The sequence below is a fragment of the Labeo rohita genome, unplaced genomic scaffold (genome assembly GCF_022985175.1).
Source record: "Labeo rohita strain BAU-BD-2019 unplaced genomic scaffold, IGBB_LRoh.1.0 scaffold_898, whole genome shotgun sequence".
In the NCBI taxonomy this organism is placed as follows: domain Eukaryota; kingdom Metazoa; phylum Chordata; class Actinopteri; order Cypriniformes; family Cyprinidae; genus Labeo; species Labeo rohita.
The window spans coordinates 14,904-28,503 of NW_026129852.1; positions in this window are offsets into that span (position 1 = coordinate 14,904).

Genomic DNA, 13,600 nt, shown 5'->3' on the forward strand with positions numbered 1-13,600 from the left:
TTCTTCTGCCAAGCCTTCCAAACATGCTATTTTACACGGTCTGATCTTGGGGTAAATTTTCTGGGACGTCCACTTTTGGAATGAGAGGTGTCTGTTTTAAATGTCTTCCACCTGTGAATAAACTTTAAATTGTTTGGAAATGGCCGTATTACTCTTCTCATATTGATGGCAGCAACAATTGCAGATGTCTTACCTCCTTGGCATTGTAACACACACCTGAAGGCTCCAGACCAGCAAACTGCCAAAGCTTATGCTTTTATAGAGGCGCTCAGATCTGCTGATGATCAGTTAATCAAAGATATTTGGTTAGCAGTGTTTGACTGTTATTTACCCTCTTCATTCCAGTGTTAACAGTAAGGGTGTCCTAACTTTGTCACACATGGATTTTCCATTTTGGCTTTATTTTTGTTCAGTAAGTAATGACACGGGGCAATTTGTCATGTGTTGTTGTTCATCTGAGGTTTTATTTTCTAAATTTGAAGACAAGACAGATGATGTCCTGATACGGAAAGCCATGGAATTCAATAAGGTGTCCTAACTTTTTCACATGACTGGGTATGTATATATATATGTACCCAGTCACGTGAAAAAGTATATATATATATATATATATATATATATATATATATATATATATATATATATATATATATATATATATACATATATATATATATATATAGCTAAAGGTAAGTCTTTCTTTTCTGCTTTTCCAGGGCAAAATATGCTTTTAACATGTTTTGATTCACTCTCATAGATGACTAATAATATTTCTGATGTGTTTTTTGTTGTTTTTTTTATAGTGTAAGTGTGTAATTATCCTGCATTTATTGCAGACTGAATAGTCTGGATTGACAAAGCACAACACGGTGAAGCTCAGTCACGGAAAGGACTTGAGATCACACACCCTTACTCACACCAGACATCAGACAAATCATGAAAGATTTAAGAGATCAGCTTGCGGAAGGTGCGGCGGCGTCAGGTCTGGTCTGAGTTTCATGTTGAGTGACACCCATGTCACTCCAGTACTCTGCCAATTTTCCAAAGAAGTCTAATTACGACACTCATTCAGTAGTAGGATTACAAAACACTGCATCTGACACATGATAACCTCTGCACCTACTAGCAAAAACAATAGTGGTACTTACATTAACAGTGCTGGTGAAGAAGATTGAACAAACTCCTGAACAAACAATGACTTACCTATAAAACAAGCTTGTGAAAAAGTGATATTTTGAAGTACAGCAGATGTCTGCATGAATAAATTCTAAACATGTATTTATACTAACTGTGATCTTTAGTAGACATATGCTAGTATTCGGTAACACGATAATATCATGAACAGGCACGGTATTGTTTTCATGTGCACTTCAAAATAATTATTTATTACAAATTATTCAGATTTGTGAATGCATTTAAAGAATATGTTTCTCATCAACTGTTTTTTTTTTTTTTTTTTTTTTAATTGTACACATTTTGGTAACACTTTAGAATACAGATCCGTCATTAATGAATAACTACACAGGAACAAATGACTACTGTACTATTAACATTCTAGTAACTACTATTAACTGACAAGAAATTCTGATCAATGAATCAGTAAGTAATAGTGCTCAGTTGATCATGGTAGTTGACTATTAGTTAATCAGTAACTACTATTTTTTTCATAACTCCCAGAGAACTGCTAAGAACTACTATATACATGTTCATAATTAATGTAAATAGTGCAAAATGTATAATTAATTCTAAAGTAAAGGTCATGGTAACCCACTAGTAATAACTCCAAATACTTCAGAAGGAATTGCTAATTATTTGGATCCATATTCTAAAGTGAAGATCATGATAACTCCTTAGTAATGACTGAGGTCATTAAAAACTATTGAGTTTTTTATAAGGTTCTGGATAGTTAGACTTCCAATGGCTTTGGTAACACTTAAGTCATTACTAGTGGGTTACCTTGATCTTCACTTTAGAATACGGATCCAAATAATTAGTAATTCCTTCTAAATTATAGTAACACTTGAGTCATTACTATCCAAAACCTTACATATACCTCAATAGCTTACCATGATTCATGATTCGGGTGGGTTACCATGATCTTTTCTATACATTTTGCATCATTCACATTAATTATGAACATGTATATAGCAGTTCTTAGTAGTTCTCTGGGAGATATGAAAAAATAGTAGTTACTGATTAGCTAATAGTGAACTACCATGTTCGACTGAACACTATGACTTACTGATTAGTTAATCAGAGTTTCTTGTTAGTCAATAGTAGTTAGTAGAATGTTAATAGTGCATTAGTCATTTGTTCCTGTGCAGTTATTCACTAATGACGGATCTGTATTCTAAAGTGTTACCCACATTTTAATCTGGACTACAACATGCCCTTGATAATGTGTAAAAAAATATTTTGATTCTTTATTATTTGATCACACTTTACAATAAGACTCCATTATCTAACATTAGTTAACTAGTTAGCACAAACTGCCAGTGAAAAATTCTTCAGTAACACTTTCTATGAAGTCCATATTTATAATACATAATACAGGTATTCTGAAGGCATTATAATGAATGCTTAATGCATTATAAAAAAAACCTAATAATATGTTACATCATCTTATAAATAATTGACAACAGTTATGATACAATTATAATGTATATGCATTTGTGGTTATAACTTTTAAGATTATGATTATTTATAACACACAATGAACACCATACACTGTAAAAAATAAAAAGTTGAGTTAACTTAAAAAATTAAGTTAATCTGCTGCACAGCAATTTTGAGTTTACTCAACTTTAAAGGAGGGAAGTTGTGCCAACTCATATATAAAAGTTCAGTGAACTTCAGTGAAGTTGAGTGAACTACCAGTCAGAGTTGGCACAACTTAGTTCTTGAAGTTCAGTAAACTCAAAAATGCTTTGCAGCAGATTAACTTAAATTGTTAAGTTGACTCAACTTAAAATATTAAGGTAACCAGCTGCAAAGCTTTTTTGAGTTTACTGAACTTCAAGAACTAAGTTGTGCCAGTAATTTTTTGCTTGAAGTTCAGTAACCTCAAAAAAGCTTTGCAGCCGGTTGCTTTAGTATTTTAAGCCAACTCAACTGCATTTTTTACTATTTAAATGTATAACTTTAAATCTTACATCCAGACTCTAAGCCACATTGTATGCTCCTCCACATCCTTTAAGAATACAAATGCATGCAGTATGAACAATACTGTAAATATAACACAAACAAGATTTTGTCATCATTACAGAAAGTATTTATTGGCATTCTGCAAAATGAACACAATTTAGCTTTTCTCCACTCAAACTATGATGTAACTAGGATGTGACTATTTACAATAAAAACACTCTTAAACAAAAAACACACACTTAAAAATTATTTTTTTAAGTGCCAGAAAAATGTAACATTAAAAATATTAAAATTCTGCAGCCTTAAGTAAAGTTTTAAATCAAAAGTCACAAAAAAACTTTTATATAATTTAAAGGAAGCTAAACTTTACCGTCATTTTAAACGTTCATCTTGCTCCATCTATTATTTTGGCGCATCCATAATGCAACAAACACACTGGATCAAGAAGCAAAATATTTCAACTATTAACACAACACTTAAAGGAATAATTCAACCAAAATTATTCTGAAAATTTATCATTTACTCACTCCCATGTTGTTCTAAACCGTTGTTCACACTCAACACAAATTAAAATATTTTAATGAAATTTGAGAGACTTCTGTATTGAAAGGCTGTTCACCCAAAACTTCAAAGCGTTCATAAAGAGATCATAAATAATTAAATAAATATATAAGTTAATATGAATTGAGCAGTTTAAGTCTCCTGAAGAGACGCAATTGTAGGGATGCATGAAATAGGATTTAGAAAATAGTACATTTGAAAATAGTTTATTTTCATTAATATTAGTATATTTATACCTTTGATACTAGTTTTACTTATTAATATTATTTACATATATTATCTATTAACATTTTTGTTTTTCCTATAATGTATTTTAGCCTGTATTAGGGTTTTACACACTCACACAAAAACTAAACAAAACAGCATGTAGTTTCAGTTAGGTACCTTTATTTTTTTTAATTGACATGAACTTGAAGCAAAAATGAAAATGCTCTAAAAACAGTTATTGGCTAAATACAAATAATAAATGACAGTTGACAATGAACATGAAAAATACATCAGAAAGTAAAAATAGAAATAGAAAATAAATGACAAAATTTCCAGGAATAATGTATCTTCAGGATCCTCTGTGATGCCTTTAAGCCCATCAATGTGGTGTGATTGAGTGGCAGTTTCTCTGCAGATGATGAGGTTGTGAATATGATGCATCTGAAATACACAGTTGAGTTTACAGTTAAAGAGTGTCCATGTGTTTATGTAAAAACAATTATGCTTATGAAGGCCATAAGCAAAAATGGGCATATAAGCAGTATGCCCTTCAAAATATTAAAAAAAGAAAAAGTGATTTAAAGTGAGATCTTAGGATAGTTTTATATAGCTTTAACACTTAAGCATAGACTCAAGTAATAATTTTAAGAAAAATCTAACAATGAATAAACTCATTACCTCTATTACTTAGTGGAGAAGAGAGTATCCTTACCGAACAGAGCTGGTCACACAAAAAAGAACCTAAAAAAAAGAAAAAGACATTATTGGCAATGGGAAACAAGTTACAATATGAAAGTTAACATTTTATAGACATTGTAAGAAAGAACTTCACCTGTTGAAACTGTGTTGATAGTCTGTGTAGCTGGATAGTTGATGTCCAGAAAATGAGTAATGAGGTGTTTTGACAGTTACAATTTTTTTTTTTTTTTTTTTTTTTTTTTTTTTTAAAAAAAGCCAGGAATAAAAAAAAAAAAAAAAAACCTAAACTCGGTTCTAAATAGACCTTTAAAGAACCATCTTTTTAGAGTGTACTTTTAATGCAGTGCTAATTGACATAGCTTTTAAGCTATCACTGTATAGAAAACTAAAATATAATACAATTTCTGTTTTTTTTTTTTTAATACATGTTATATAAGGCTCAAACTCACAGCACTTGCAGAGATGGAGCAGCATTTAGTGTGAAATGCGTGATGTGTAATGTGATCATGTCTCTTCAGAAGACTTTGTTTAAACCATTCGATTCTTATGTATTTGTTTTACAATCTCTTTATGAACAGTTTGAAGCATCAGAATTTTAGGTGAATAGTTTTTCAGTGAATGGACAGAAATATCTCAGGTTTCATTAAAAATATCTTCATTTGTGTATTAAAGATGAACAAATGTCTTATGGGTTTGGATCGACATGGCTGTGAGTAAATGATGACAGAATTTTCATTTTTTTGGATGATCTAAATTAAGCCAAAGAGGACAGCAACAGCAGTGGTAAGGCCATGTATATATTCCAACACAATCTGCGTCTCTAGTACTACATCCTAGGCACCTTTAGGTTTGAGTGGATGACAACATCATCTTCCAGTAATAGTTAAGATGCTCATCTTCATACCCTTGGTGTGGACATCCTCTGGCTTTGTGTCCTGCAAAAAAAAAAAAAAAAATATATATATATATATATTTCCTACTAAATATTGACATTAAATGTTTAAAACATAACAAAAATAATAATAATAAAATTCTGGATAAGGACTAGTTTTTACCAGTACAGAAATAAGTCAGAAATAATACAAAAAATACATGTATAAAAAAATACTGCATATATTCACTGTATGGAATAAACTGACTCTTATTGAAGCTGCTAAATTTGTTCAGTCAAGAGGAGTGAGTGTTGTCTTAGCTTTTTATTTATTTATTTATTTATTTATTTATTGTTTGTTTGTTTGTAACATTAACGGAACAAATATCAGCAGGTTTATGAGGCTAACGTTAATACACGGATCAAATTTACTGACACAGGCGATTTTATCTCAGACGTTGACTCTCATTTCAGACTTAAAAGTGATTGTTTATGTAAATAATCACATTTTGACATAACTTTATGTGTATTTGACAATTTAAGCGAACTAAGCTGCTACAGAGAGATGGATCTGTGATCGCATATTTTCTGCACGCTTCGGTTGTGTGTCAATAAACACGTTTATAATCTTACACGTCTTGCACTTTCACATATATGCACCAGTATCGCGGATTCACAAAAAAACAAAACACAAAACAACAACAACTGTGTGCCAGATAAACTAGTAAGTTATATCACCTAGCACAACGAAATACAACACATAATTAACCTCTATCTGGTTAATTATATACTCGTTTAATCGACATTTGAACTGTATCTATAAAAATATATCTGTATACATACCTTGCAAATGCTAACGTTAGCTGATCGTGCTTGGAAAAACAAAGCTAGCTAACTAGTTAGCAGCCAGACTTCATTCAACAATGTTTATTCTTTCTTTAAAGAACATTTACAAACCTAACTGTGTAGTTTATTTGGCTTACTTTCTATATTAAATCTGGGCAGAAAGAACTTACCTTAAAAGAAGACATCCACTCCCTTTGCCATCGTTGTTTATGTTTGAAGTGGTAAACTCCGTGTATAGTTCAACGACGGCACTGCGCATGCGCAATAATGTCAAGTTGACCGCTCAAATGAAGAAATAAAAATACTGAGTTTGCTCAACTTTCTTATTTGTGTTCATTGAGAAAAATATAGTAAACATTGAGTTAACTTATTTTTATGTGTAAACTCAACATTTTGCTTAAAAATGTGTCCACGTGACTTACATTTTTAAACTGAGTGAACAATTTGCAAGTTGGAGTTTTTACAGTGTATTAAATCTTATTTTACATTTATTATGGGCTAAATATTTTGACATTGTTAATTAAAAATCTGCACAGTATCTTACTACATCTTTTAAGTGGTTAGGTGTGGAGTGTTATTTGAGTGTTCCCTCTGAGGCTAATATTAATTTTGATGTGAGCTAGTTAATAATTTCAACTGAAAAAAATTGCAATGTTTATTAGGTTACATTTTATTTTGATGCTCCCCTTAGTTTACTGACTATAGTCGACTCTAAGCAACTTTGCAACTAACTCTATTAGTAGGCTTATGTTAAGGTTATGGTAGAATGTTGATGTACTTGCAAAGTTCCTTATAGTCAGTTTGTCTTTTGGGGAACCACTAAAATAAAGTGTTAGCACATATTTAGCAGACATTCTACTAATACTCCTGTAACTGCAGTTGACATAGTTGCAGAGTTACTAATCAACAGGTAACTAAAGGGTACCATCAAAATAATAAAACTGATATCACAGTAAAAATAGTTGTGTCATATTGTGTCATATTACACATTCATCTGATCTAATATCTGATCTTATGGCTGTTTGAGAAAAAAACATATTATTATTATTATGATTATAACTATACTTATAAGTGGTCCTTTTGATTCCTTTGCGTGAAGTAGCATACAAAAGATGGCAAGATATGAGACTTATAATACAGTATAACTATGAGAAATATAATCCATTGTAACTTAAGTGAATGCAACATATTCACTGTGTGTTATAAATCATCATACTCTTAAGCAATAACTACAAATAAGTAAGCATTAAAATAATACATAATACATTAAAACTGTTCTTATGAATATTCATAAGATGTGAGTTATAAATGTGGGCTTCAAGTATTACCAGTTCTTCTAAAGCATTTATTAATCTTAACTCATTTCAACATTTAATGATTGTAATTAAATTGTTGTTAATTTAATTGTGAACATTTAAACATACATTTTCTTAGATCAAATTCATACCAACACAACACATGAAAACAATTACTCATGAACATAATGGCACAAAATTACTACTAACATAAATAAACTAACATAAATGAACAGCAGAACAACAGAAATTAAAACAAAGAATGATAACTACTGTAACAAATGTAGCTATTCTCATTGTTAATGTTAATGTTAATTAACTAATGAGATGTTATTGTACGGTCTTACCTCTTGTTCTTTATAATTCTTTTGCACTTTAATCAGTTTGAAACATCTATTTACTTTACATTTTTATGTATTGCTTTATTGTATTTAAATGTCCAGTTCTTTTTGTTATATTGAAAAGTTAACACTTTCTTTTTGCAACTTTTCCAATATTGTGATAATAAAGTATACTGTGATGAAAGCTTCTGCAATTATTGCAACATGAAAATTTTATGCCATCACATGCCTAGCCTGAAGATGTTTTTATCAAACAAATTCACAACAGTTTTCATGCATATCTGCAATAAAAAACAAATTAGGTGTGGTTTGATTTCAGCTGCCAATTTTTATCCTGCAAACAATAATTTAAGTGATTCAATCTCATTTGCATAATGAATCGTTCTTGTTTTGAATGCTGAATAGGATTTACAAGAATATACAAACAGCCCAGACAGTTTATAGACTGTACAAGGAATTAATCTAGGTCAGGGGTGCCCAACCATGTCCCTGGAGATCGACTTTCCTGCAGAGTTTAACTCCAACCCTAATCAAACACACCTGTCTGTAATTATCAAATGCTCCTTGAGATCCTTTAGCTGGTTCAGGTGTGTTTTTTTGAGCTGAACTCTGCAGAAAGTTTCCAGGCTGTATGAGCAGGAAATAATCTAGGTTATTAATCCAGGGACCGTTTGTAAGGTTGAGGCCTGTCCCAGTTTCAACACACCTTCAGTGCAGGTTTCTGAAATGATTCTTCACAAAGGCCTTTAATGATGCTTTTAAGGAACTGAAGTGGATCATAAAGGCCTTGTTAAACACTAAATCCACCGTTCAAAAGTGTACAAGAGCACTCTTATTCTTGAAAAATTAGGCTGCTAAATTTAAATCACACCAAAAGAGTCTGATGCTTTAGGAAGGAAACAAACGAGTCTTAATGTCAAGTGAATATCAGTGACAGAACAGCTGTCAAAAACAAAACACTTCACTGCAAAGTCTGGTTTTGGGAATATGTAGGGTGTTTTTGCTCAACTGTTGAAACTAAATGTTTTCTTTCTTTCTTTCTTTCTTTTCTAACTTTGGAAGTAAAATCATGAGTCCATGATTTTATGAAAATATTTTTTTTCTGTCTTTCTTAACAAGCCAATTAATTGGAATTTTTATTTTATTTAAAACAGCCAGTTAAAATAAATTCTGGTTCTCAACTCTACCAAAATAGAAAATACAGTGTTTCTGAATTTTGTCTATTTATTTGATTTATTTTCAGGTTTATTTGACAGCGACAATGCACATCAATAATACATAAATGTACAATGTGCCAGAATGAGCCAGAAGGCTATTTTGTATCTGCATTCCTTGGACTGATGGTAAAATTTTCACCCTAAAATATAAAACAATTAATCAATACATAATAAATACATACTTCAAAGTACGTATAAAATTTACACCATTCCTAAAAAATTAACATCTGCTTAAAAATTATACCATACCTAGAACCAACAGATCAGTACTATCTCACTCAAACACATACACAGTCCAACTCTCAAAATAACCAACAAATCACTAATATATAATATCAATATGCAGGCGAAAACAATGTAAGCACACACACAATTTACAGTAGCATTAATCATTCAATCAACCGAACAACCTCATGTATGTAGCATCGAAATCTCAACTAGTAAAACAGACAAGACAAGAAGGCAATAGAATTTAGTTAGAAATTAATGTTGACAATACTGACTCTCAATTAACCACTTCTTTAAGTGAAACCTATAAGTGGTATAAGTATTAAACTTTGTAATGTAAGTTGGGATGGTGTTCCACTCCTGAGCAGCCCTAACTGAAAACACTCTTTGACTAAATGCACTTTTTCTTAAAGGGACTATGCAATCACCTCTTACTGCCCGTCTCATAACCATTTGGTGCTGTGTTTACAAACTGGTTCAATCCAGGAGGAGCCAGTCCATGTTTAATTTTATACAAAAGACAAAGATCTGAATATACAATCCAGTTTTCCCAAATTAAAATGTTGTTTTGTTTTTTTATAAACCTTTTATAAACTTATATAAACTTTTAAAGTTTGTTTATGTAGAGAGAGAACTGGTCTGAGGCAAGTATTACTTGCTTGTGACCAGGTTGTCAAACAATATGTGATATGTGAAAAGATCACTGAATGCATAAACATCTTCACAGCCTTAGTTGACATACAGCTGCAGGTGTATCTAAAATTTGCCAAGTTGAACTTAATGTTATTGCAAACCTTCTTAACATGTGATCTAAAAGTACGACTGCTATCAATATATACACCCATTTAAAATCTGAGATGACTTTCCAGCTATTAGATTTACTGGAAAACATGCATACACTAGATTTTCGATACATTTAGTTGTAAGCAATTATGTTTTAGCCATTCTGTGATCTTTTGAGTTTCTTTATTGACTGCATGTACAGGGCTCGAAATTAACTTTTTTTACTTAGTAGCACAGTGCTCCCACATTTAAAAAGTTAGGGGCCACCAAATAAAATTTAGGAACACCCAATGAATATTAAGGAGTACCACAACTGCCAATTGAGAGGAATGGCCAGCAACATCCTGATGATTAACAGCTTCACCAGTCAAATGGGCTAATTTTGAAAGCCTTTTTTAAAGGAAAAAAATATATATTATTATTATTTATTGCCTTAAAAAAAGGGACAAAAAAAAATGAAAATATTACAAGATGTTTATTTTCTCTATTACAGGTCAAACTCTCTGTAGCCATTTAAATTAGAGGCAAACACTGCATTTTTAAACTTATCCACACATAGATACTGCATGTATGAGCCGTTTCTGATTTAAATTAGATTATAATTTCAATATCTGATGCAAAAACAGAATGGTCAAGCTCTTTAGCTTTGTGAAATGATGCTACATAAAGCACCTGGGCCAAACCACACATGAAAGATAACTTATTCCAGTAATCAGGCACTGTTTGACGTGCTTTTTATTTACTTATTTATTTATTTATTTATTTATTTATTTTTGAGTGCGCACGCTTCAAATATAAGCGCGTGTCAGAACAGCACATGCAAATAATGTACTTGTGTGATTGAAAATAAGTGTAGTGTTTAGTGAGTGGAATTGTGCTGTAGAGTAAACTTTTGGTGTGAATGCATGTCGCGTGAGACGGAGGCGCCAGAACTGCAACTGATACAATATGCGCTGTAGCAGGCCTATTTTATTTCTTCAATAATAGCAGATCGTAGGTATATTTTAATCGTCAAGAATCAAAAATGTTCATATCGCATACCCCTAATTGCAATGCATTGCAAAACCGGAATGTGTTGGTTTAAAGAAAATGTTTGGAGCAAAAACCTGTGGAAGCAGATTAGACTCATTAATAATTCACGCAAAAGACAGGATGCACACTTGCGTGTCCCAATTCACATGCATGAAACCCAATTCACATGCGCGAAAATAATACATATATTTGCAAAAACCAATTCACGTGCATAAAATAAGAATAAAAATTCATAAAATACGTTTCACAAATTGCAAAACACAATTCACAGATTTACAACTGTGTACAACAATTTTGAATGTTTAAAAATCACGAGTGTATCACGAACTGTGAGTGTGTGAATAGTCTTTTTGCGTATGTATTTTTTAGACTTGCATGTGTGTTTTTGAGACTTGGCAGCGAATTCCTCCCACGCGGGTCACTTGTACTCTTTAGCCAATCAGATTTGAGCCTGTCGATCGACCAATCTTAACCCGCTATGGGCATTCCTACCTCACGTTACGTCATCAGTGCGAGTCCTTAGTTCCAGTTATGATTCAGCTGTTGATTGTCTCATTTAAGGTAACTAGCCTAATAAAGGTGTATTGTTTTATCTTGCATGCTTAAAAATTGAAGGTAAAATCGGTCGTTTGGACACACTCATTAACGTGACCAGTGTAAGCCAGCGGCTGCTATGAAAACAGATAGTGTTGCCAAAGATGCAGCTGTCTTGCGTTAGCCAAAATGAAGAAAGAATTCTGTTTATTGCCATGTTTTTGTTTAGCAATGCTGGGTGGCCACTGCCTAGTTTAGCTCCCACTTAGCACAGACCCTGCCTTTATTATCACAGCTTTATGTAATGATGAATAGACCTCAAGAGAACTCAGTGTATGAATAACGGTGTGTTTGTACTAACCATTTGTGCAACTGGATGTAGTGTTTAGTTAAAACACACTAATCATTTTTCTTGCATTTTTCAGGATTTAAACACTTTGGAACAACATCCGGATGACATTAATCTGTATATCTTTTATGCACTTTATCTTTTTGCATTCATTTCTTAATGTAATCAACATTCGTTAACTTTTTTCATATTATATTACTATGATTAACCATGTTTAATCTTATGTTGAGTTGTGATGTAAAAATCTTTGAGATTACAATACACAAGATGATGATGATTAGCAGCAGTTTTATCTGCTTGGTAACAGTTGTGGGATTTATGCTGGTCAGACAAAGACAGACTGATCGTAAAAAGGAATGCAGCAAAGATTCAGTAAACTTTATTCAAGTTCTGACTTGTTTTGAATGTTTTCATTCTGACATAAAACCAGAACATTTAACAATGCATAACAAAGCTTTATGCCTTAACAAATACAAAGTCAAAGGGTACCATTCTAAAAGAAATGTAGTAATAATGCATGACTTAAAAAATCAGTTGAAACTGTCAAAATGGATGGGTTGCAGCATGACTGTTTTGAAAGAGTTACAGTTCCAAATGAAACTTCTAGATTCACATCACCTCATAATTTGTGGCAGAGGTTGAATTAAGAGCAGCAGGGTCATGGGTATCTCAGCAGCTACTTGTACATCATAAGCCTCACAATTCTGAAATAAATAGTATCTGAAAAAAGGCTATTCACACACTCACAGTCCGTGATACACTTGTGATATTTAAACATTCAAAATTGTTGTACACAGTTGTAAATCCGTGAATTGTGTTTTGCAATTTGTGAAACGTTTTTTATGAATTTATATTCTTATTTTGTGCACGTGAATTGGTATTTGTGAGTACATAATATTTTTTCTGTGCAGGTGAATTGGATTTCATACATGTGAATTGGGACACGCATGTGTGCATCATGTTTATTGCGTGAATTATTAATGAGTCTAATCTGCTACCATAAAAACCAGCCGGCTCTGAGTTCCAGCGGAGCGCAATGTGAGTGATTGATGGCTAATATCTAAAATCTGCATTAAAGCTAAGAATGTAAAGATGAAGTTTCATTGGTTATGTAAGCTAATGTTGGATAGAACAGCTCACTGTATCAGCTCACAGCAGTCAAACTGTGCAGTACTTAGTAAAAGTTTTGTAAAGAAATGAAAAAAAGTCGCACCACAACAATTACTTGCACTGGCACAAATGCTCCCAAATATATTTTGAGGTCGCACTGATTAAATTCCTGGAGCATATGCGACCAAAATGGTCAGAATTTCAAGCCGTGATGTACAAAAACTACTATGTCATCAGCATATGTCTGAATGTTAGAATTTAGACAAACATTTGGCAAATCATTTACGTACAGAGAAAATAAAAGTGGGCCCAAGAGCGAACCTTGTGGGACAACTGCTGACAAAGAAACAACACCTGATTGATGATTCTTAAGTCCGATGTGT